The following is a 25,579-nucleotide window of genomic DNA, read 5'->3' as shown; positions in this document are numbered from 1 at the left end:
CTGAGCTCCTCTAAACTCCTGCAGCAGCCGTGGTCTAGAACGTGATGCAAAGTTCCATGCCAGGCCAGCAGGAGTACCAGCAGAGTCCTGTCCTCTGGGCACATTCTCAGCCCTCCACAGCCCTCTGAGTTTGTACAAGCTATATCTACTTAGGCCCTCCAGGTGATCCTTACCTGAAGTTTGAGTATCACTGGCCCACATGATGCAGTTTCACACTAAATCTTACACTTTCTTTGCTGCTTGGTGATGGTTTCATTTATCTTGTCTCTGTAAGTGATTATGAAACTCCTCTTGTCATCGAGTCCAAGCTCGTTCGCTGACCACACAACAGGCCAGTGAATCTGAGGGACGAGGTGCTAAAGCAAGGAAAACAACTTTATTCAGAAAGTCAGCTGGCCGAGAAGATGGCAGACGAGTGTCTCAGAGTAACCATCTTGTCCGAGTCTGGATTACCAGGTTCTTTAGTAGAGTCAGAGAGAAAGAAGCAATAAGGAAGTGAAGTCAAAAGGCAGAATAAAGAGGGAGAGGCAGTGGGAAGTGAAGTGAAAGGGTTGTCAGTCTTGCAAAACATCTCCAAGGGAAAGGCCAGCCTTTGGAAGGGGTGTGTTAATCTCTTCTTTTTGGTGTAGCTATTCACAGGTGGGCATAGTCAGATTATCTATGAGCTGAACAAAGGCACTTTAGTTTACAGTCAGGCAGAGGGGCAGGGTCCTCTGAGGCAGGCCATTATGTATGACTGTAATAACAAAGGCAATGAAAATCAAGTCAAACAAACAGTTCCAACATGGAGTCAGAACTGGCTTCTTCTCTGCAACACTCTGAGCACAAAACCACATCTTAAGTGACCTACATTGGTTTTCTATGGCTGCCGTAAAGTGTCACTACAAATTTGGTGGCTTAGAACACCATAAATTTGTTATTACAACTGTTGGTCAGAAGTCGGACATGAGACTTACTGGGCTAAAATGGAAGAGCTGGATGCATGCCTTCAGAAGGCTCAGTGGAAAACTGTGAGCATTTTCCAGCTTCCACAGGCCTCCTGCATTCCTTGGCTCCAGGCTCATTCCTGTACTGTAAAGACAGTAGCACAGGACAAAGAGGCCAGCTGGGCATAAGGATTCTTTTGAGCTGAAGGCAACTGAGAACAGCAGATGCAAGAAGAGTTCCCTGCCCTCCTCCATTTGCCTAAAAGCAGGACATAAATTCTCTCTGTAAAAGTAAGTGTAACAGAGATGACACTGAGTCTGCTTACTAAGCATCCTATATATGCTTCCTAGTCATCTTCCCACAATTTACTGTCCCCAGGAGCCCAACCCCCCTTTCTTTAGTCTTGTCACTTCAAAATTGGCTGCCCTTTGTTAAAATGATACATAAGCCCCAAGCCTACTGTGGTGACCCAAGGACAAAGAGCAGATAAAACCAAGAGGGTCTTGGTAAGCAGGAATGGAAAAACCAGGCCCTTACTGACCTTCCCTCCCCCACGTTGTAACTATTAATGGAACACTATAACCTGTCTCCCCGCTCAGAAGGAGAAGGTATTTGCCCTACTCTTCCCCGACCCAATATACATGCCTCATCCGATCAGCAAATGACCCACAAGACCCCGATCCCACTCTTTGTTCCTTGGGTACAAAAATGGACTAAGAAAAAAAGAAAAATTAAAGAAAAAGGAAAAAAAAAATGGACTAAGGACCTCTGTTCAATGTCAGTTTTCCCTTGAGCTGGCCGGCTGTTCTAACAGCGTCTCCCACTCTAAGAAACTTTATTCTCCTCTCTTTTTGCCTCATGTCTGGAAATTCTTTTCCAACCTGCACCCGGACCACAACGTTTTTGGTGGCCTGTTTGGGAAACTTGGGGTCTCTTCCCCACCTCCTCACTTCTCCCTTCTCCTAGAGACCCTCTGCGAACAGGCAAGTGCTGTGGAAGCAACTGAGGAACTCTGGCCAGGGTTACCCTCTGGTGTGTTTCAAAGGCCCCACTGCTCACGGCGTCCCAGTAGCTGCCTCCCGAACACGCGAGGGTCTCTCCTGTGTCTTCTTTCCAACTGAGGACTAGGCCAACGGATATTGTCTGGGCACAGGTCAGGCACTTAAAAGCCATTAGGGTGCCATGAAGACTCCCGTGTGAGGATAAGGGGGACACAGAATGGATCAGGCCACCAGGGCATCTGCCCCTAGCAAGATAACTTCTGTGTACCGTGTCAGACACATAGTGGTTGAAGCAAAACAGAGACCATTGTCCCCTGGCCACCGCCTCCCCGAAATGATTGTACGGCGGATTCCTCAGCCTTCTTGCCTGTCACTTTCACTTTTTCCTTTCGGTCCAGGTTGATTTACAGGAGCCTAGGTGTTGCCCTGAGCCTTCAAGAGTGCCTTCCATAGTTCAGGGAATCACCAAATGGTGAGTCACCCGGTTGCTCCCGGAATCTCTGTCATTCTCTGCCTGGATCACATGGTGCCTTAGCCACACGGTTCTCAGAGGTCACCTCTCACTGTCGGACATGGCTGTTGGGACAGTTGGCCATTTTTGTGCCATTATGAGCACAGAGGGATCACTGGGACCAACGGGACACCTTTCTGTCAGCCGGTGACTCTCAGTACCCCCATTCTACAGCAGGTAGGCTACGAGTGGGTTCTGGTACGTCCTGGGAGCTTCTCTCAGACTCACCCCTTGGCTATATTCTCAGAAACTGGAAAATTCTGACCCTGCAAAAGGCCTGGCCTCAATACAAACTGGGGGACCTAAAAACAAAACTGGCCTCTGAATGGCACCCTAGCCTTTGTCAAAGGCAGGGCAAGTGCTCAGAAGTTCCTTACGTTCAGTCCTTCGTGGCCCTCAGTCAGAATCCAGATTTGAGGGGCTCATGCTGCTCATGTCTTTCTGTTGCCTCCCTATCTCCTGTCCCCCTCTGTCTCTCTCCACCAGATTTCCTAGACGACCCCTACTCGACCTTTCATATCCACATGATCTCTAGGAAAGGATTCTGAGGTGCCCTTTGGTCCAGGTCTTTCTCCTATATTCAAAAGCCTGAAGGATCAAAAACTCTCCTAACATTCTAAAGAATCCCCTTCTAACTACACTTTAATCTCAGGTGGGGAGGGAACCAAGCTTCCCCCACTCCTGCAAATTCCCTTCACCCTTCAGATTCTTCTGATGGGACAAAGATCTCACTTCCCACTACAGGGACAACCCAATACTTTTATCAGCTGATCTGCCCCTGATATCAGAGTCAATTTGAGCACTATTTGGTCTGTAATTTAGGTATAAAACTATGAGTACAGAAAGGAAAGATGACTTTTTTGACACAGTTTGGCCATGATATTCTTTTTTTTTTTTTTTTGCTCTTAAGACAACTTTATTCAAAGCACGTCTGCCAATGCCAACTCCTACACCAAGCTCCAGTGATGGCTATGATCCTTAGGTTTTGTGTTCAAGACTGCCACTTTTTTTTTTTTTTTAGTTCTACCACTTTATTGCTACCAACCCATCTCCCTCCACCCTCGTGCACAAATGCTCAGTCATGTGACCCCATGGACTGCAGCCCGCCAGGCTCCTCTGTCCATGGACTTTTCCAGGCAAGAATATTGGAGTGGGTTGCCATTTCCTTCTTCAAGCATGATATTCTTTAGACCCCAGAGAAAACTAGTTAAAATGAAATTTTTTTACTGGAAACTGCAAAACTAGTTCCTTTTACAGATGCAATCAAACAACAACTAGCTTGTTAAAAAGCCTGCCTAGGAAAAAGTTTGGAGTTAACCCTTTTCATGTCCCTGAAATACACCGTCCACATTGCCTGAGATCTCAGCCTTGAGCAAATTAGAACTTCAAAACAAAAGAAGAAAAAGTGGGGTGGGTCAAAGAGAAATTTTAAATCTCAAGCGGAAAACTATCTGTCTGTATGGATTTATGTATGTCTCAGTGTGTGTCTTTTGTTATTTTTTTTTTTTAATAATACTGCTGAAATTGTAAATGAGTTCTAATTTACTTGGCTTAAAGAAAAGTAGTCAATAAAGCAGAAGTAGATGTTTTGCTGGAACTCTCTTGCTTTTTCAATGATCCAGCAGATGTTGGCAATTTAATCTCTGGTTCCTCTGCCTTTTCTAAATCCAGCTTGAACATCTGGAAGTTCATGGTTCATGTATTGCTGAAGCCTGGCTTGGAGAATTTTGAGCATTACTTTGCTACCCTGTGAGATGAGTGCAATTGTGCAGTAGTTTGAGCATTCCTTGGCATTGCCTTTCTTTGGGATTGGAATGAAAACAGCCTTTTCCAGTCCTGTGGCCACTGCTGAGTTTTCCAAATTTGCTGGCATACTGCGTGCAGCACTTTCACAGCATTATCTTTTAGGATTTGAAATAGCTCAACTGGAATTCCATCACCTTCACTAGTTTTGTTTGTAGTGATGCTTCCTAAGGCCCAGTTGACTTTACATTCTAGGATGTCTGGCTCTAGGTGAGTGATAACACCATGGTAGTTATCTGGGTCATGAAGATCTTTTTTTGTATACTTCTGTGTATTCTTGCCACCTCTTCTTAATATCTTCTGTTTCTGTTAGAACCATACCATTTCTGTCCTTTATTGTGCCTATCTTTGCATGAAATGTTCCCTTACTTCTGCCTAATTGACTATGCCAAAGCCTCTGGCTGTGTGGATCACAACAAACTGTGGAAAATTTTTCAAGAGATGGGAATACCAGACCACCTGACCTGCCTCCTGAGAAATCTGTAACGCAGGTCAAGAAGCAACAATTACAACTGGGCATGGAACAACGACTGGTTCCAAATTGGGAAAGGAGTATGTTAAAGTTGTATATTGTCACCCTGCTTATTTAACATATATGCAGAGTACATCATGAGAAATGCTGGGCTGGATGAAGCACAAGCTGGAATCAAGATTGCTGGGAGAAATATCAATAACCTCAGATATGCAGATGACACCACCCTTATGGCAGAAAGTGAAGAACTAAAGAACCTCTTGATGAAAGTGAAAGAGGAGAGTGAAAAAGTTGGCTTAAAGCTCAACATTCAGAAAACTAAGATCATGGCATCTGGTCCCATCACTTCATGGCAAATAGATGGGGAAACAGTGGAAACAGTGGCTGATTTTATTTTTCTGTGCTCCAAAATCACTGCAGGCGGTGAGTGCAGCCATGAAATTAAAAGACGCTTACTCCTTGGAAGGAAAATTATGACCAACCTAGACAGCATATTAAAAAGCAGAGACATTATTTTGCCAACAAAGGTCCGTCTAGTCAAGGCAATGGTTTTTCCAGTGGTCATGTATGGATGTGAGAGCTGGACTGTGAAGAAGGCTGAGCACCGAAGAATTGATGCTTTTGAACTGTGGTGTTGGAGAAGACTCTTGAGAGTCCCTTGGACTGCAAGGAGATCCAACCAGTCCATCCTAAAGATCAGTGCTGGGTGTTCATTGGTAGGACTGATGTTGAAGCTGAAACTCCAGTACTTTGGCCACCTGATGCAAAGAGCTGACTCATTTGAAAAGACCCTGATGCTGGGAAAGATTGAGGACAGAAGGAGAAGGGGACAACAGAGGATGAGATGGTTGGATAGCATCACTGACTCGATGGACATGGGTTTGGGTGGACTCCTGGAGTTGGTGATGGACAGGGAGGCCTGGCTTGCTGTGGTTCACGGGGTTGCAGCCAGTCGGACACGACTGAGCGACTGATCTGAACTGAAGAGTCATTAACACTAAGCATAGTATTTTCACTGTGCCTAGGTTTATTATAAGTTAAATATTGTTATATCTGTTGCAAGTTTGTCAGCAAGGAAAGTACCTGAAGTGAAGAAATTAAAAAAAAAAAAAATGTAAATGAGATATGAGCTTTTAGATAAACTCTATTAAGAATAATTATACTTTAGAAATGTCTGTCTGAAACAGTCTCTCTAGATTTTGGTAACCTGAATTTCAAGGGTTGTGCTAAACTAAGTGACAAAAGTTTATTGAATAGCTAGGACATTTCCAAATAAAGTAAGATTCTGAAACATTCATTACTGAACACTAACTTCCTCTTACAGAGAAACTAGATATTTTAGACTACTAATGAATAATGTTTGATGCCATCCTGAGATGTTCTCTAGAATTTTTTTTAGAAATTGTCACTGATATGTATGCTAACCAATCTATAGACTGCTAATATAAAGGTCAGTTCTTGGTTGCTTAAGGAAAGCATGATGTGTGTTTTCAGTAAAGAAGGTATGAGGAATGAAACTACATTTTATGAAGGGAAAAGGAAGTAGGTCTGACTTACAGGTGGCTGTTTCAGGATGGGAGAACAAAGTAATGGGTACAGAACGTGATAAGAAGGTTTTATGGAAAGTGGACCCCAAGGGAAGAATTTTGTGTATAAATACAAGTTTTCTTGAGATGTCAAACTGCCTTTGATAATGGATTTTATATCTACCTCTGAAGTGATCTGTTCTATGTTTACCTTTGAAATCTTCTTTGTTACTTTGGCTAAGTGAATATATTGTTTTACAGTGATCTACATGATTTTATCTGACTGAGTATTATAAACCCTTTCAATGTTTATCAACAAAATTTCCTAAATAACTTGACTTCTAGCTGACTTTGGGATGCTTCAGAGGGCCCCTGAAACATCCCAAAGAGCTATTAAACTACCTGAGTTCATTTGACATGTTAAATTACATGGGAAGTATTTTTAGAGGAGTGATGAATCTTATCAGGTTGTACTGTATAGTTGATGTTACTAATATAGATATCCTAGAAATTATGTGAAATTCATCAAAATCTGATATGTCCTGGTAAAATGTTGTCAGTTATATGTTAAAGTGTTATAAGTCATAACAATGACCAGGTTACTTTGTCAATTGCAGTTTAGTTAGATTTTAAACAGCCCTCTATGGTTTCACTCTGATGCCTTTGCAAGAATACTGCTACTTCAAGATTTATGGAAAAAACTTCTAAGATTAAGCGATAAACAAATTTTGTTTGTTCATTATCTGGTAAACAGGTAACAGACTGGAATTTAATCTACTCTGTATGTTAAGAGAACAAAGTTTTCTTAGAATGAAGCTTTCAATAACAGATTATGAATTTCTTTGCCTTTAAGTGATTTATATTTGTTTTTAAAATCTTTCGTTACTTTGGTAAAGTATTATTTAAGATTATGGTACATATAAAAGCTCATTCTGCTTCTACAAAAAAATAACCCCTCACTGTTAGATTTTTGCCATTCTGATGTCCTTAAAACATAGCAACAGTCTACTCCTAAATCGGGGAGTTAAAAATGGGTGAATGATAGCTGTAAATCAAAGAGTCAGGGGTATGGGAAATCCAAAACGGCCAGTTGGTTTTTCCTGGCTCCCTAACAAACCTCACTTTTATTTTATGTGTTAAAGCCTTCCCTGGCTACAGGGTTAATGCCCTCATAATGAAAAAAATCATGTTTCACTGAATATTAAGTTTTGTTAATTGTTAAACTAAGTTTCTAGTATTGTTAACTAAGGTCTAGTGTTTACTCAGAGGAGAAGGCAATGGCACCCCACTCCAGTATTCTTGCCTGGAAAACCCCATGGACAGAGGAGCCTGGTAGGCTGCAGTCCATGGGGTCGCGAAGAGTCAGACACGACTGAGCGACTTTACTTTCACTTTTCACTTTCATGCATTGGAGAAGGAAATGGCAACCCACTCCAAGTTCTTGCCTGGAGAATCCCAGGGACGTTAGAGCCTGGTGGGTTGCCGTCTATGGGGTCGCACAGGGTCAGACACGACTGAAGCGACTTAGCAGCAGCAGCAGCAGCAGTGTTTACTAAGACTCACTTCTGAAATAGTTCCTTGTTAAGTTATATTGCTAAAAGATTTAATTAAGTTATTAAAAAGGACACTCTAAGTTTGTTTCTGAAGCTTATCTCAGTAACCAATCTTTGGATAAAGATCAGATGCTCCATGATGTACAACCAGGAGATTAACACCAGGCTATAGTCATTTAACAAACCAAAGTCAGATGACCTGGGGTATACTGGGCTCTACCTAATGAACGTTCTTGACTTATAATTCTTACTTGTGACCTCACTAATAACTGCTAGCTGTATTATTCTCTGTGTCACTTGTTTCAGAAGATTGTTTCTTATGTTACCAAATGTGTGACTGAGCCTGTGATAAAATGCTGATATGCAGTTCCATATGAGATCAATGATTGTAATAATGTAACTCTAGAAATGGGAAGAAGCAACAAGAGGGAATATTTTCTTGGACCAAGAGGCAAGTAATACAGGTATGGTCCAGAGACTTTTGCTACTCACAAGGCCTGATCCAATAACAGCAAACTGAGTGACCTATCAATGGAATTTTCGTTAAACCTGGGCATGAGCCTGCCCAGCACCGTGGGACACAATGGCCATGAAATGCCCCCAAAGCACGGTCAAATATGTGGCTATGAACGGATCCTGCTGACTGGAAGTTGGCACCTGCCAGCTGCCTCTACAAAGATTACATCATGACCACTACAAGCTGCCGACCTTCAACAACTTCTGAAAGGAGTTCAGGGCGAAGGTCAGAAATAGGGCACTCTGTGCTCTGGGAAAAACTCAGAAGAACCAGCCTTCAGATAGCCAGAAGTTTTCAGGTAAAGATTTTATGAGCCCAAATTCTTGCATCTTCTCATACCCAGAGAAACACTAATGTCACAAACCAGTGTCTGGTCCTGGTTCTCCTGGTGGCCCCTGAGCAGCTTTTCTACTTTGATTAATCTTTGGGCCACGTACCTTTAACTTTCTTGCTGAGTTTGTTTCTTCTAGAATACAACAAATCTCCAAGTGGTAGTATGACAAGAATATTCCCTGACCAACACTCAGACAATGCTGAAACAAGTCACCTTATCATTCCATGGACTCTCCTCTCCCTCCGTAAATGCACCCTGACAGAGAGCAGGCAAAAGGAACCCAGAACCCCATGATGCTCCTATAAAGCCTGAAGAAGTCAGAGTGGTCATTGCCCCTTTTCCTTTGAGACTGGGTTCCCAAATGCCTGAGAAGGGAAACAGGTAGATTGTTAGACATGAGCAGGGTATCAAAAGGGGCCAAAGAATTGGCCCTAAAAATAAACAGAGGGAGGAATGTGGTGACCCAAGGAGGAAAGAACAGATAAAACCAAGAGGGTCTTGGAATGCGGAATGGAAAAACCAGACCCTACTGTCCTTCTCTCCTCCATATTGTAACTATTAAAGGAACAGTATAACCTGTCTCCCATCCTACCCTAGGGAGAAAGTATTTGCCCTACTCTTTCCCCACCCAGTATACATGCCTCTTCCAATCAGCAAATGACCCACAAGACCCCGATCCCACTCCTTGTACCCTGGGTATAAAAGGACAGGACTAAGGACCCCTGTTCAACGCCAGTTCTCCCTTGAGTTGGCCGGCTGCTCTAACAGCATCTCCCACTCTAATAAACTTTATTCTCCTTTCTTTCTGCCTAATATCTGAAAATCCTTTTCCAGCCCGAGCCCAGACCACAATTCCTACTTTACTTCTTTTGTGTGAAGCCTCTGTGCATGTTAACAACATTAAATGTGATATGCCTTTTCCCCTGTTAATTTGTTGTCAGTTTAATTCACAGGCCCCACAAACAGAACTGAAGAGTAGAGGAAAAGTTTTCCTCCCCTACACCAGCAGCATAGCATCTTCTCTCTGTCCTCCTGACTCTTTCATTAGGAACCTCATGATTACATTTAGGGTCTACCCATGAGGTCACAAGGGCTTCCCTCATAGCTCAGTTGGTAAAGAATCCACCTGCAATGCAGGAGACTCCAGCTCAATTCCTGGGTCGGGAAGGTCCGCTGGAGTGGGAATAGGCTACCCACTCCAGTGTTCTTGGGCTTCCCTTGTGTCTCAGCTGGTAAAGAATCCACCTGCAATGTGGGAGACCTGGGCTTGATCCCTGGGTTGGGAAGATCCCCTGGAGACGGGAAAGGGTACCCACTCCAGTATTCTGGCCTGGAGAATTCCATGGACTGTATATACAGTTGATGGGGTTGCAAAGAGTTGGACACGACTGAGTGACTTTCACTTTCACGAGATCACAAAGAGTCAGACACAAACAACTTAGTTACTAAACAGTAGCAACAGTAGCTGATAAACCAGAATGATTTCCCTATCTCAAGATCCTTAACTTAATCATACCTACAAAATTCCTTTAACATATTCACAGGTTCCAGGGCTTAGAATGTGAACATCTTTAGGGACTTGCAGACTCCTACTGCCGTTCAGTACTGAATAGGTGTAACTCTTTTGATTTTTCTCCTAGAAAAAAAAATTAGAATTTTAGGTGGTCTCCTAATTTCTTGACACTGAAAAATAAAATATACTTTTTTAATCCTGGGAAGTCCAAACAAGACCTATCTGCCTATGAGGGCTGAGTTAGCCAGCTGGCCTGAGAGCTAGGCGTCCACCTGGGTGCTGTGTTGAATGGGGACCATCACTCCTGCACACCCTCCATGAAGATAGACAGGATGGGAGATGCCAATGCAGAAATCCAGGCTAGGAAAAGTCAGGATGAGGGCAATTGTAAGGTAGCATTAAGAATGCTGGTTGAATAAAAAATGCAAATGATTGGTAGTAGGAACTGAAAAATAAGAAGGAAACCACACATTCCAAGGCAATCTTGCCTTGATGAGTCATTCAGATGCAAATTTTATCCCAATTTTGGAAGGATTACAAGCACCCCTATTCACAGCCCTATTCCTATGTTAATTCCAACCTCAGAACTCCCTCCACAGTCCTCAGTCTGGGCACTTTCCTGCCACTGTTTCTTTTTATCAGGCCCCTAAGCACCGAGCTTTTCCAAGCTGGTATGGCAGAGTTTCTGATGTGTTTCTGGCTCTCTCCCTAGTTCCCCGCAACCCCGGCCCAGCAACCCCTCCAAAATACAGCGAGCATCCTCCCCAGTTACTGGACTTCAATACACTTAAGTTCCACTGGACTCAAGGCCCATGACCTTCACACACTACTTGACAAGCACATAGGAAAGGGAGAAACCAAGAGACCTAAGCTATTCCAAACATTAAAGGGAGGTGAGGAGCACTCCTGGCCCATGCCCACATTATGATCCATCCACAGGGATCTCAATCAGCTGCTCAAGAAAAGGACCGTGGAGCCTCCCGTGGCCAGCAGAGTGCCTGCCCTGAATCACAGCCTCAGCCCTGGACACTTGCTGGCCTGCTGGACAGACAGATGCACTTCTCATAAGCAAACTCCTCTGGTCCTTGAGATGGGTCATCAGTCACTCAGGCCCTGGTCACTCGGGTCAACGGACAGGACACCTGTCTGCTGACTCAGCCCACTCCTGTTCACCTGAGCCATGAGACCTGAGAAAACAAAAACCCATCTGCACAAATAATAAGAAAATGCTGGGATGCACTAAGTACTTGGCCTCACTGTACACATCTCTGTGTCAGTGAAATGGGGATGACTGTAGGTCACCCGATTATTCAGAGGGTTAAACAAGGTCTCTGGAGAGGGCAATGGCAACCCACTCCAGTACTCTTGCCTGGAAAAATCCCATGGACGGAGGAGCCTGGTGGGCTGCCGTCTATGGGGTCGCACAGAGTCGGACACGACTGAAGCGACTTAGCAGCAGCAGCAGCAAACAAGGTCTCACATGGCAGGCACTCAGAATACTCCAGCAGGAAGTAAATCATACCATCGGGAAAAAAAGAAAAGAAAATGCTAGGTTTCTTGGCAGCAAACCCTAAAGAGCCAAGCCCCTGCCACCCAGCCCAGCGGCCTTACCTCTCCGGGGGGCTGCACTCGCCGATGGGCTCACTCACCCCGCGCTGGTCACAGGGTAGGACAGTGCTCAGGACGCAGTCTGGCCCAGCCACCCTGTCCTCACAGGGAGCTCTGCTGCCCAGGGGGGTCTGTCCTGACACCTTGGTCTCCAGGGTGCATCCTGGGTGGGGCCGGGGGGACAGGCCATGGCAGTGGGGTCCACAGGGGCCACGACAAGGAGCCGTTCAGCAGTGGGACAAGGCCATTGCAGTGAGCCTCCCTCAGGCCATGGAACACGCTTGCCCCATTCTCGTCCCTCTCAATGGCCAGCTGTGCGCCCGCGATGTGGACCCAATTGTTCTCCTGTGTGGGCTCATTCAGGGGCACGGGCAGGGCTGGCTCAGGCCGAGGGAGGAGCCAGGAGCGCCTGTCCCCAAGGAGAAAGGTCCTTAGAGCCGCGCAGGAGGGGGGAAGGGGACCAAGCCCCTTGGTGTCTCCAGGGATCACAGGGGCCCAGCCACAGGGTGAGGGCCTCGGGCTCCGGGTCGTGAACAGGGAGCTGCCTTTCAGCCAGGCTCTCCTGCAGGGGCCCAGCAAGCCCCTAAGCCTCTCTGAGTGTCGGCGTCCAGCCTTGAAAACAGGGAGAGTCACAGCATCCGGTCCAGTCACGGCTGCATGGTGGCAGCGAGGGTGAACGGGGACGTGCTGTGTATAAGACACCTCAGCACCGCTGCCCAGAAACCACCTCGGGAAGAAGAGCTGGCAAAGGAGCGCCTCTCTGCCCCCTGACTATACTGCCCATCAGGACATCCTCCCGAGAGCGGGCCTAGCCCGGGGGTCACCACGCTACCTGCAGAGGCGGCTGGATGGGGGCACATGAGTGCCAGTGCAGAGTGGCCAACGCTTTGCAGGGCCTGGAATGGGGCACAGCGTGAGGATGGTGAGGCCCGCAGCTGGTCGGGAACCATCCTGAGGAGACGGGCAGACACCACAGGCTCAGCCCCACCAGACACGGCCTCTGACCAGCACCCAGTACCACCCTCAACGTCCCCCTCCCCCCAAAAAGCAGCGCCTACAGCTCCACCACATGTGTGCTAAGTGGCTTCAGTCCTGTCTGACTCTTTGCGACCCCAGGGACTGTAGCCCGCCAGGCTCCTCTGTCCATGGGATTCTCCAGGCAAGAATACTGGAGTGGGTTGCCATGCCCTTCTCCAGGGGATCTTCCCGACCCAGCGATCGAACCTGCGTCTCTTCTGTCTCCTGCGCTGGCAGGTGGGTTGTTTACCACTAGGGCCACCTGGGCTCCACTGCTGCCGTGAAAAATTCCACACTCCATGATAGGAGGACCCGGGTCTGGGACACAGGCATGGACCCTCATGGCTGCCTGCAACGGACACAGACTCCTGAGGTCCCCCTCTGGGCACCAGGACAGAGGACTGGCCGACACATCCAGTGAAGGAAGCCAGGCCATGGGGTAGGCAGACATAGCCATGTGACTGCCACAAACACCGGGTGTCTGGGTCTTGGTAACAAGCAGGATTGAGGATGGCTGCACCCATCTGATGGACAGAGCCATGCTATACGACAGAGCCTGCCCCTGCAGGACTGAAACTTCTTCCGTCACACACCTCAAGTCTGCTGCTGTTGCTGCTAAGTCGCTTCAGTCTTGTCCGACTCTGTGCAACCCCACAGATGGACACCCACCAGGCTCCCCTGTCCCTGGGATATTCCAGGCAAGAACCCTGGAGTGGGTTGCCATTTCCTTCTCCAGTGCATGAAAGTGAAAAGTGAAAGTGAAGTCGCTCAGTCGTGTCTGACTCTTAGCGATCCCATGAACTGCCGCCTACCAGGCTCCTCCGTCCATGGGATTTTCCAGGCAAGAGTGCTGGGGTGGGGTGCCAGTGCCTTCTCCGGACCTCAAGTCTAAAACCCCTTAAATCCAGCAACCAGGTAGGTCCATCCCACCTGCTGACCCACACACCGCGCAGGCAGGGGCAGCATGCTGGTCTTTGCCCCTTCTAACTGGAGGGTTCTAACGAGCCACAGAGGTGGCGGGAGACGGTCAGTGTGCGTGGGATGCTGCAGGACTGCGACAAGGGGTGACAACACAGACTCTGCTCCCAGGAGTGGCCCCACCAGCTCCGAGGCACCAGTCCAGTGACCTCCTGCACCTTCCTCTCCCTAGGAGCCTTTGGTGACAGCGCCCTGGCTTGGAGACAAGATGCAGGACAGGCAGGACAGCCACAGTTAGTGCTCAGGTGGGCTCAGTGGGAATGCCGTGTCCTGGGATGGCGTGGGGATGACTTTCAGAGCTGCCCAGGGCCTGTGACAGTTCTCATCAGATGTCCAAGCAGGCGTGCTCCGTGACTTGGCCGAAAGTGCCAGGGAACTGCGACCCTCAGTGGCAGAGCTGGGCTCATGAAATTAGAGAAAATATTAATCCATCCCCCCTTCAAGAGTTAAAAGCTGCTTCTCCAGTCAAACCAGCATTATGAAAACACTTTATTCTGTCATTTATAAGAAACAAGAATGTTTCCAGCTTTCAGGGTATTTTGAGGCAACAAACTGAAATGTTCTTTACATTCATTGACTAGAATTATATATAATTGAAGTATTTTAAGACTTTCAGAAAATAGGCAATATGGCTTACAATTCTAAAATATTTTCATAGATTTTTAATATATGAGCCACCTGTTTTAAAAAACAGAGTTTCTTTGATTCACTTAAGGTCTAGCTGCTGAGAGTCAAAACCACTCTGTCTATAAACTGCCTATGAAGACAATTAGCTCTGAAGGCAATTTTCTTAAAGCGACGGTAATATTAAAAGAAACACTTGGTCCAACTAATAAAAATAAATAAATAAATAAATAAAGATTAAAAAAAAAAAAGAAAGAAACACTTGGGGAAACACTTTTCTTCTGTGATTAAAGATTTCACCCAAAAATTAAGGTACCAAGCAGAGGCTCAGGGTTTCAAACAGCAGCCTTCACCATCCACAGATAACAAGACATAAAATTTAATGCGGCTTCCACCGCAAAGGTGCTCCTCGGATCAGCACTAGCTCAGCAGACCCATCTCCAGAGCTTTGCAGCCCACCGCAGACCTCAGGACTCAGAGTGCATCAAAGGGTCAATTCAACTTGCAGTAAAAAGCAAGAGAAGTGTCTATTTTTAAAAAACCTATCTACACATACTTGCACTTTAAAAAAAAGTTAGCAAAGAACCCACTGCATACATTTTGGTCAAATGAAAACCAACTGACCCATGTTCAAGCTCACCACACCTTCGCACCAATTTTAAGCATGAATTCAACCTTATTTGGCTCTAGAATGCACGACGTTAATAATTCTCCAGTTACAGCTTGGCCTTGGTCATAGCTGCCAAGTGCCAGACAGCATCAGGAGAAAAGCTCCAGGGACAGACGAGCCAGACTTCAGTCTCACCAAGTTCAGACAGACAACAGAGGTCCAGTGGTTCATCACCTGCCCTCTGACCTGACCCTCATCTTGTGGGCCACCCAGGACACGGGGCTTCTCTCCCACTGCCCCTTTGCCTAGACACACCCTACACACTACTGGCCCCAGCCACGCTGACCACCTTGGCACTGTCCTCTGCTCCAGCATCTTCTACCCATCAGCCACTCAGGGCATCCTCCACACCTTTCAAATGTGCCCAGGCCCCTCTGGGTTATAAGCTCATGATCTTCCAGGAAAAAACAAAAAAAAAGTAAGGGACCACGGATGGACAGATCATCGTGGGGGCTCTCGGGGTGGGGGGCCTGCTTTGTCATCTTAGGTACTCTCAGGGGGTGGGTGCGGGTCTGTGCAATGGACAGGATCCCCAGGGGACTCATGGGGGTAGGCGTGGTGGATGGGCCATTTTCCAGCTGGGGAAAACAAGTTGCCAGGCAGAGAACCCAAGGGTGCTGAGGCGAGAGCCCAGCATAGTGGGTCCAAGGCCAGAAGAGAGATGTGGCCAGAGTGCTGTTATTGGAAGGATGACCTTGAGCTCTGACCACAGCGTCAGGAGGCCCTGGCCATGAGCAGGGGGCAAAAGTGGCCCAGAGCCAGGAGCAGGGAGAGAGCACCGATCACCCACCGCCCAGAACTAGAGACTCCTTCTCATGCCTGTAGGGTCCCCAACACCCGGCGCCCTCGGCCCACTTGCCATCAGGGCTGCTTTCTTTCTACACAGCCCCTGGGTCCCTCTCACCACTTCCACCTCCACACTAGGCCAGCACTTTCTGTTTTCCTTCCTACACGGGCCTGCACTAAAATCCAGTTAAACTGTGGACTCCGATCAGAAACTCAGCGCCAGACTCCGCTGTTAAGACAAAGGCCTGGGGGCTGGCCGGATGGTGAACGCCGCATGCAGGGGACAATCACCCCACAGGGCAGGGAGGAGGCGGACCCGGGGTGCTGACAGCACCTCTCACGTCCCACAGCTGGGTGTTTAAACGTCTCTCTCTCTTCCCCACTGGGCATGCACCTCATTGTACACAAGCCCGAACTGTGCAGGCAGGGACTTGCAGACTGACACGGGTGAGGCTGGTGAGCTCGTTTGTTACTAATGCCCCTTCCCCAGCCAGGCCACCGGAAACACATCACACATCCTTCCCACCCCTGCTGGCCACAGACCAGCCTCTGACTCGGTCTACTTCCCCTGTGTGGCCTGGGTCACAGTCACTGCCAGAGCAGTGGGAGGGGCTCCTTGGGTTGGAGGCCAAGGGGCTGTCCGGCGCCCAGCCACAGCCCTGCTGGCGTGGAAGGGATGGCCTCATATTTTCAAGCTTTCTGGTTGTCTATTAAATGCAAACAGCTCTGCAAGGCACCCTGAACTCCTTGCTGGGTTAGAGCAGCACACGAAGTTATAAGGAAGCCAAGTGCCTGCGGAATTTCAGAGAAGCAGGGCGCAAGCTGCAAGGAAAGGCAGGCGCTGGCAGGATCGGACACATCAGAAGAAACTGCCCGGCCAGGGCCACCTCCTGCACTGGCTGGAAGTACAGAGTCCAGGTGAAATTTGGAAAGACAGATGATTTTCACTGGCAAAGGAACCGCTGGCAAAGGACCAGCACCACAAAGCCATGCCCCTCCAGCTCTTGTGTCAAAACCCACTTGTGGGGATTGATGATCCATGCAGGCCTGGAGGGGATCAGTGCTAGACACCGCTTTGCACAACCGGGGTCCTCGGCCCATCCTGCTTACCCCTTCCCAGGAAGGAAGCAGACAGACCACCAGGCACAGACCCTGGGCCAGCGCTGGGACCTGGCGCCAAGTGCGCCCAGCCAACACCCACCCCACAGTGCGCAGTGAAAGTGGAAGTCACTCAATCGTGCCCGACTCTTTGTGACCCCATGGACTATACAGTCCACGGAATTCTCCAGGCCAGAATCCTGGAGTGGGTAGCCTTTCCCTTCTCCAGGGGATCTTCCCAACCCAGGAATCGAACCCAGGTCTCCCTTATTGCAGGCCAATTCTTTACCAGCTGAGCCACCAGGGAAGCCCAACAATACTGGCATGGGTAGCCTATCCCTTCTCCAGAGGATCTTCCCAACTCAGGAATCCAACCGGGGTCTCCAGCATTGCAGGTGGATTCTTTACTAACCGAGCGATCAGGAAAGGCCCGTGGTGCGCCAGGCCCGCCTGCAATCCCCATCACAGGGGCCAGCCCCACGTCTAGAGGACCTGAGTGGTCCACATCTACCAGTGGGCAGACGTCACCCCTGAAGCAGCGCCACCTCCTCCTCCTTCCCCCATGCACAGGGAGGCTCCCGGTTCGCCTTCCACTGTCAGCAAAGCAAAGAGCCTCCAGTCACCCAGGTGTCCGGGGGACAAATGAGCCAGCTTGCAAGTGCATCCTGGACCACAGACCACCCCCACCCGAGAAGCAGGCCGGGCCACCAGCAGCTGCCAAAGGAGGACCTTTGCAGGGCAGAGCGACAGGACAGCCCTGAGCCTGCGGCGCCTACACCCATCCCACCCCACGCCCTCTTCTGCCGCACCCAGCTTCCTTAGGTGAGATAGCTGTTGTCCTGTGTGGGCTCAGGGGCACGCAGCTCCAGGCACCCCTCCACCTGCATTGTGGGTGGGGCGAGGGCCCCAAGAGGATAAGCACTGCCCTGACCTCAGCAGGTTCCCAGTGTGGCTGGAGCCAGTCCAGCTTGAGCAGCACTGTGGGAGCTTGGGCACAGAGGGCGTTTGGGGGACACAGAGGGCATCTGGGGTACACAAAGGACCCTGTGGAGACGGCACGGCAGCCCATAAGGCCCTAGTCGGTGCCCAGATGTGAGCTCCTGAGGGCAGCTCTTGGACACAGGGTACCTGGGAACGGCAGCATTCATACATGCCAAGGGCACGTGCACCCCGCTAAGTACACACATGCCCCACCACATGCAGAGTAAGAGCACCCATACCCAGAGAACACCTAGGCTGCTGCAAGTCCCCAACACGACGGTGGAGCCAGCACCGTTATGTTATCTTTCCATGATAAACTTGTTCTCTTTTAGTGCCTTATTCCTTCAGCTCAGTTCAGTTCAGTCACTCAGTCGTGTCCAACTCTTTGTGAGCCCATGGACTGCAGCACGCCAGGCCTCCCTGTCCATCACCAACTCCCTGAGTTTGCTCAAAGTCATGTCCATTGAGTCGGTGATGCCATCCAACCATCTCATCCTCTGTCGTCCCCTTCTCCTCTTGCCTTCAATGTTTCCCAGCATCAGGGTCTTTTCCAATGAGTCAGTCAGCCTTATTCCTTGAATACTGCTGTTTCACTTGTTCAATTATCTTGAAAAATTCTGCCTATGCAGAGGGGTAATTTTACTCAATGCAAAGGTCTTTGTGTCCTTTTTCACCTGGCCTCCTCTCCAACCTTCACCATACCTCCCTGCCCCCTGTCCCTGGCAGCACAAACATCGTGCGTCCACCCACATCTTCCTCTTCCCAGCAGCCATGATACACGTTAACGTGGATACGCAGTCATGAGTGCATTATAAGAACAGTCCTGTAACATCTCATCACACACATAGAGTTCAGCAAAGGGGGTTCCTCTCAAAACACACCATACATACAGCTGCTGCCAATGTAAAGTTGGCACGTGGAAGACTAACAGGCCAGTGGGATGGATTGGAGAATCCCTTAAGGGAACCAGTTTACATGAGACCATAATATACTACAGAGCTGAAGTTCAATTCATTGGTCAAAGGGCTGATCACTGAATAATTCTTTAGTGCTGGTACACTGGAGGGAAATAAAATTACACTCCCCTCCCTCAAGCATCTTACTCCCTATTATGCAAAAGCAGTTTTAGACAGGCTCAAGAGCAGAATTTATACACAAAACAATAAAACACCTACCAAGAAGTCAATAGAGAGCCCATGGAATCTTTCTAACAAATACAGTTATTAATACTTAGAAGTCATAAAAGAAACGAGACACATTTGACCATATAATGATTTAATCTTGATGGCAAATGACACCTAAGTAAAAGTAATTAGCAAACAACAGAACTGTTTGTTTTCAAGACAGAAAACCATCCATTCCTATAACGAATGAAAAGCCCCCACAATAAGATTTCTCTGGTGGTTCAATGGTAAAGAATCTGCCTGCCAATGAAGGAGACACAGATTCGATCCCTGGGTTGAGAAGATGCTCTGGAGAAGGAAATGGCAACCCACTCCAGTGTTCTTGCATGGAGGATTCCATGGACAGAGGAGCCTGGTGGGCTACAGTCCATGGAGTCACAAAGAGTCGGACACAACTCAGCGACTAAACAACAACAACAAAAGGATACGGGAGGGAGAAACACCCTAAGAAAAACACAGGCAAAGAACCCAGATGGGCAATTCACAGATGGAGGGACCTTTGAGCAAAGATCGTAAACTCACCAGATTCAAGGAGACACACGTCAAGCAACAAAGCTGCCACTCTGGACTTCTCAGACCGACAGAGTCAGAAAGACCGCTCATGCCCACCACTGAGAGAACCTGTAGGATTAGGGTACACACCCATCCATGCAGGAAAGAGATGGACTGCTAGATCTTTTCAGAAGGCGACCTGGCACGGTCTATAAAACAAAGAGACACACACCCTGGCCCAGTGGTGCCACTCCCTGAAATCCATGCCTGAATAACAGCTCGTGCGTGTGGCTTGGGTATTTACGGGAGCACTGTTTACACTGGCCGTGTTCTTTTCCTGTGGCAGCTCTAACAAATGACTCTAAACCGGGTGGCTTAGAACAACAGAAACCTATTCTCTCAGAGTTCTGGAGGCCAGGAGTCTGCAATCAGTTTCTCTGGGCTGAAATCACGGTGTCAGCAGGCTTGCGCTCCCTCCAGAGGCTTTGCGGGAGAGTCCTTCCTGGCCTCTTCCAGCTTTCAGTGGCTTCTGGCACTCCTTGGTTTGTGGCCACTGTATTAGTCAGCACCCCCAGAGAAACAGAATCGATAGGATGTGTATACACAGAGAAAGGGATTTATTCTAATGAATCCCATCACGTGACCATGGAGGTTGACGGGCCCTGAGATCGGCAGTCAGCACGCTGGACCCAGGGGAGCTGACAATGCAAGTTCCATCTCTAGTCCTAATCTGAAGGCAGGAGAAAACCAGTGTCCCAGCTCAAAGACAGCCTGGCAGAGAGAGGGAATTCTCACTCCACCTTTCTGCTCCAGCCAGGCTCTCAACTGATTGGATGAGGCCCACCCACGTGGAGGAGGGCAATCTGCCTCAGTCTGCCTACATATTCAAAAGCTAATCTTGCCTGGACACACCCAGAATCAGGTTTGACCAAGTGTCTGGCACAGTCAAGCTGACACATAGAATTAGCCACCACACCCACATCACTCTAATCTGTTTCATCTTCACATCACCTTTCTCCCCTTATCTTTCACATCTCTGCTGCCTCCCTCTTGTAAGGACACTTGTGATGGCATTTAGGGCCTATCAGATATAGCCCAGGACCACCTCTGCGTGCAAGATTCTTAATTGAATCACATCTGCAAAGATTCTATCTCTAGAAAAGGTACCACTCAGAGGTTCCAGGAATTAGAATCTGACTTCTTTGGAGGCCATCCTTCAGCCTGCTACAAAGGACCAAAAACTCAATCTGGAGCCTGAGTGAGTAGCTTCGAGTAGCACCTGATCCAAGTTCTTAATGACCACTGATCAGTCAGTAATTAAGCAACATCTTCCCTCAACATGGCCGAGAAGACAAAGACAAGGACCCCGTTACGATAATGAACACAGCTGGGCCTCTGTCAGATTCTAGTGAGGACCCTTTGCTTCCCAAGGCATTTCCCTGAAAAACATGAGTGCCCCTTTGACTCAAAGGCATAGGCTATCCGAGCCCCTGGAGAGCCGTGTGTTTCCAACGAGGCAGCAAAACAACCAGCGAAGCCATGAAGAATATCCATAAAGGCTTACACAGAAAGATGGAGGCACTTCCTTTCTAAACTCGCCTCCTGCTCTCCAAACCATGCTGTGCAGAGTCTGCCAGCCCGGCCCAGCCAGGGATGGGGGGTTCTGCCTCACCCCACCCCTGCCACTCTCCCTCCCCACCTCTAGACACATTAGGACCCCACCACTCATGCCGAGGGGCTCAACTGAGCAGGACTTGCATTCCCACACGCCACCCACATACTCTCCTTTCCCATCCAGCCAGCTGTCCGAGTCTTGCAGCGAGTCCGATCTCACCCCATGGGCCCATCCTTGTGTCCCGCACAGGCCAGCCTCACCTGATGAACACAGGGTGGAGGGACGTCCCCAGGCCACACAGCCTGCCCTCTGGGAGTTGAGGGACCCACCCCTCAGGGCCACGCCTTGGACGTCTCCCTGACTCCAGGTGGAAGCTCCCAGGACCTCCTCCCCTCCACACTTCACGTGCCCCAAACCATACTCCTGGGATGCCTCCTAGACAGCCTGCGTGGAGCTGGCCTGTAAGTGGGCCCTCTATCCTTTCAGCTGCTCAGCCAAAATCTCAGTGCATCCTCAGCCCCCCACCCCACCCCAGATCCAACCTTGAGGCAAGTCCCCTCAGCTTCACCTCCAAATAAATGCCCGATCGGGCCATCCTCCCACCCCTACTGCTGCACTCTGGCCCAAGCCACCACCTCTCCCCCTGATCACCTCACAGCCTCCTAACAGGGTGCCCCATCCTGCCTTCCAGGGTCCATTCTTCCTAGATGCCAGCAGTCCTGTCCAAACGCTTGGCTCCCAGGGCGCCCATCTGAGCATCTCTGAGCACCACAAGCTCACCATCCACACGTGTCTTCTCTCACCTGCCCCTCCTCGACACCTGAACACACTCCTGCCTCAGGGCCTTTGCACCTGCTGTCCCCTCTGCCTGGAACACTATTCCCGAAATCCAGGTCCAGATCTCATCTTTTCTCAACCAACTGCCCTTTCTCCACAAGGCCCTCCCAGGACCCTTTCTCTGCTTCCTTTCTCTTCTTTGCACCCAGCACCTCTTCACCCCCACATCTGACTTACTGATCCCCTTTGTGATCCATCCTCCCCAACAGTAGAAAGCTTCTCCAGTGCCTAGAGTGTGTGGAGCACAGCTCAGGAGCTCAGGGCACTGTCAGAGTCATGGGGCCTGGAGGCTGACGGGGCTCCACGCCCCGGGGCCAGCCATGCGCCCCAACACCAGAACGGGGCTGCAGCTCCACCCAAGCTCTGTGTGTGCACATGCACCACAGCACAGGGCAGATGTGGAACCCTGAGGCCTGTGCGTGCCACGAAAACGTGCCAGACACACCAGAAAGTCATTTACTGAAAGGCTCACTTCACTGGCCCTTGCACTTGACAGCATCGCCACAGGCCCCCTCTTTTCAGAGAAAAACAGGCCTTTGTGGGATATAAATAGCCCAGCCAGATGTGAGAAGGCCTGCGGGGCTCTCCCAGCACTCGGGCCACGTGCCCCGCAGCTGCTCAAATGGCAGCCCCCATTCAGCAGATCATCGGCGGGGCTTCTGGGGGCAGGAGAGGGTTAAACGGTGGTCCCTGCCCCCCATCAGATCAGTGGCACGGATTCACCAAGGCCATTGCTAACTCACAGGCTCAGCACGCCAAACAGCGTGCACAGACCACAACTGTACCTGGCAGACCAAGCCGGACGCACTGCACGTTTCTTTATCCACGAAAAACAGGGAAACCGAAGCCCAGGCAATGGCGACCCTGGATAACAGGGAGCCCGGATAAAGGGCAGCCTGATCAACAGGGAGCCGGGACCACCCTTCCGGGGAGCAGCATGCTCACCAAAGCCGACCGCTCGGTTCCGTGTGTAAGAGAAACGCCATCTGAGCACAAAACCCATTTCTTGGCTGAGGCCTGGAAGGCCATGTGCAGCCTGAAGGCCCTGCACAGTCCCTGTCTGCAGAAAGGCAAACACAACTGCACTCAGAGCTGGCTGAGCAGTATTCTCAAAGCCTGACACTTCCTCATTCTTTGAGCCCCCTAGTCTGTGCCTCCCAGCCTGTGGGCCCAGCCTTGACCGAAGGAGAAATTCAAATGCAGAGGGCACAGTCTAGACTTGTGCCTCCCAAAGAAATACCAGGCAGGTCACACACGTGAGCCACATGTGTGATCTCAGATCACATGTGTGCCTACCAGTCACACTGAGAACAAAACCAAACAGGTGAAGTTTGTGTTAACAATACACTTGACTGAGCCCAATACACAGCCAATCCCTCCAACACATAACTAATAGAGTCATGGACAGAACATCTTCCTGTCGCTTCTGAGTCTAGGGCCTCCCCAGGCACCACACCGCCCGGCTCTGACCGGCCACACGTGGAGTGCTCCTCGCCCTGAGTGGTGTTGGCCACAGTGCTGGACAGTGCGGGTCCAGGTGTGGCTGCAGGTGTAGAAGCTTCCACTCACTATAAAGGGACCCAGCAAGATCAGAGTTGGGTGACGGCCATGGAGGGAGGTCCTGGACACAGCCCTCTGTCTACCCTAGTCCTGGCTCTTCGGAGCCCCGTCCTCAGCAGGACAGAGGGGCACCAGTGCCTTGCAGGCTGTCTCTCACTAGAGACTGACGGGGGTGCCCCTGAGCTGGGTGGTGCTCAGGCTCCCCCATCATATTACAACAGCTTTTGGACACACACCACTCTGTGCATGCCTCTGTGTGGGTGACCTGTTGCTCCTGCAATATAATCTATACTGTAAGCCTTAAAGGACACAACTGAGCTAACATCGTACACAGATCAGCATTAGAATGAAGTGAGTCATGTATACTTTTTACATTAACAAGTCCCTCAGGTCTAAAAGCTCAGACCACTCATTTTTGGTTACAACAGCACCCCAGGACTCTGTACACCCTTGGGAGGTGGTCCTGGGAGCTTGTCCAGGTAACAGCCTTACAGGACCTCAGCCGGTGGCCAAGAGTGCCCTCCCAGGCCTTCTGACACACACACAGGAGTAACTAACTCCCATTCCAGTGTCACTTGATTACATCTGGTCTTCCCAGCGGTCACATACGGATATGAGCGTTGGACCATAAAGAAGTTAGAGTGACAGAGAATTGATGCCTTTGAACTGTGGTGCTGGAGAAGACTCTTGAGAGTCCCTTGAACAACAAGGAGATCAAACCAGTCAATCTTAAGGGAAATCAAACCTCAATACTCACTGGAAGAACTGATGCTGGAGCTGAAACTCCAGTATTTTGGTCATCAGATGTTAACAGCTGACTCAATGGAAAAGACCCTGATGCTGGGAAAGATTGAGAGCAGGAGAAGAGGGAGTCAGAAGATGAGATGGCTGGATGGCATCATTGATGCAATGGACGTGAACTTGGGCAAACTTTGGGAGATGGTGAGGGACAGGAAGGCCTGGTGTGCTGCAGTCCATGTGGTCACAGAGAGTCAGACACGACTAAGCAACCGAACAACAATTACATCTACAGTCATGCCACTCTCAGCTCTGCAAGACACTGAATGCCACGTGGTGAAAATAAAAGCACACCTCTTACGGACAGGTGGCCTATCTCACGCCTGTGGAGCCCCCTGCCTCTGAGGGCCACCCTGGTACCCAGGCAGCACTCACAGGGCATGCTTGGTAAGAGTAAGACTGTGTGGTTGTTAAGCAGGCATCACCAAAACCAAAACAGTCAGAATAATTCACTTCCTTTACCCGAGTTCTCACTAGAAGCAGGAAGGCTTTAGGAGTTTGAGTCTAAGAAAAAAAAAAAACCACAGGTGAGACATAAAACTGTACCCCCAGTCAGACATCCACATGAACCCGATCCTGGGAGGCTGCAGACTCCCTCATGTCCCTCCTGTTCCATGCTCCGGGGAAGCCCCAGGCAGGTGATGTGCCCAAGGTGGGCACCCCAGTGTGGACCTTGAAGCTAGATCACCTGGTGCCCAATCTCGTGGGAGAACACACAATCTCAGCGGTCAGCTCCTCGCAGAGGCTGCCCTTGGTTCAAGCACATCCCCAAGACTCATAGAGACAGACGGACCCGCAACAGCAACAGAAGGACATACCTGCCCCATCTGCAAACAAGAGACCATGCCCACCCCGCCAATTTCTATCTGAACCACTTCAAAGCAGCAAAGCTGATCCCGGAAATGAGTTGTTTTCTTCTCTTCAACACAGGTTCTAGAATACTTTTTAATCTTCCTAAGCTTTTCCCTTTCAATTACCTTTTGTAAACCATCTGTTTATAATGTGAAAGGTAAAGCCAGGGGAAGATTCCTAACATGGGGGTGGGGCAGTTCCCAGAGTCGGGGAGGCAGGGCTGGGCCAGGAGCCAGCCTGGGCACCAAACCCTGACGTCTCCCTCAGAGAACAATTCCGCCAGCAGGACGGGTACCTGGAGACGACGCGGTATTTAAATGTC

General features: G+C 49.4%; 1 protein-coding gene across 5 annotated transcripts in view; it reads right to left on the bottom strand.

Annotated features, from left to right (window-relative positions):
- Positions 1–25,579, bottom strand: part of SEMA4D (semaphorin 4D) — a 132,286-nt gene that overhangs the window by 68,660 nt on the left and 38,047 nt on the right. Inside the window, exon 1 of one of the 5 annotated variants that reach the window (XM_043453724.1) lies at positions 19,626–19,852. The exons of 3 other annotated variants lie outside the window; for them this stretch is intronic. The gene's annotated coding sequence lies outside the window, so the exon portion shown is untranslated. Of the gene's footprint in view, positions 1–173; positions 334–19,625; positions 19,853–25,579 lie in introns of those variants that run through there. One more of the 5 variants, XM_043453722.1, reaches the window with a different exon arrangement.

The sequence above is a fragment of the Cervus canadensis genome, chromosome 30 (genome assembly GCF_019320065.1).
Source record: "Cervus canadensis isolate Bull #8, Minnesota chromosome 30, ASM1932006v1, whole genome shotgun sequence".
In the NCBI taxonomy this organism is placed as follows: Eukaryota; Metazoa; Chordata; class Mammalia; order Artiodactyla; family Cervidae; genus Cervus; species Cervus canadensis.
This window is presented reverse-complemented; position numbering and strand designations above follow the sequence as displayed.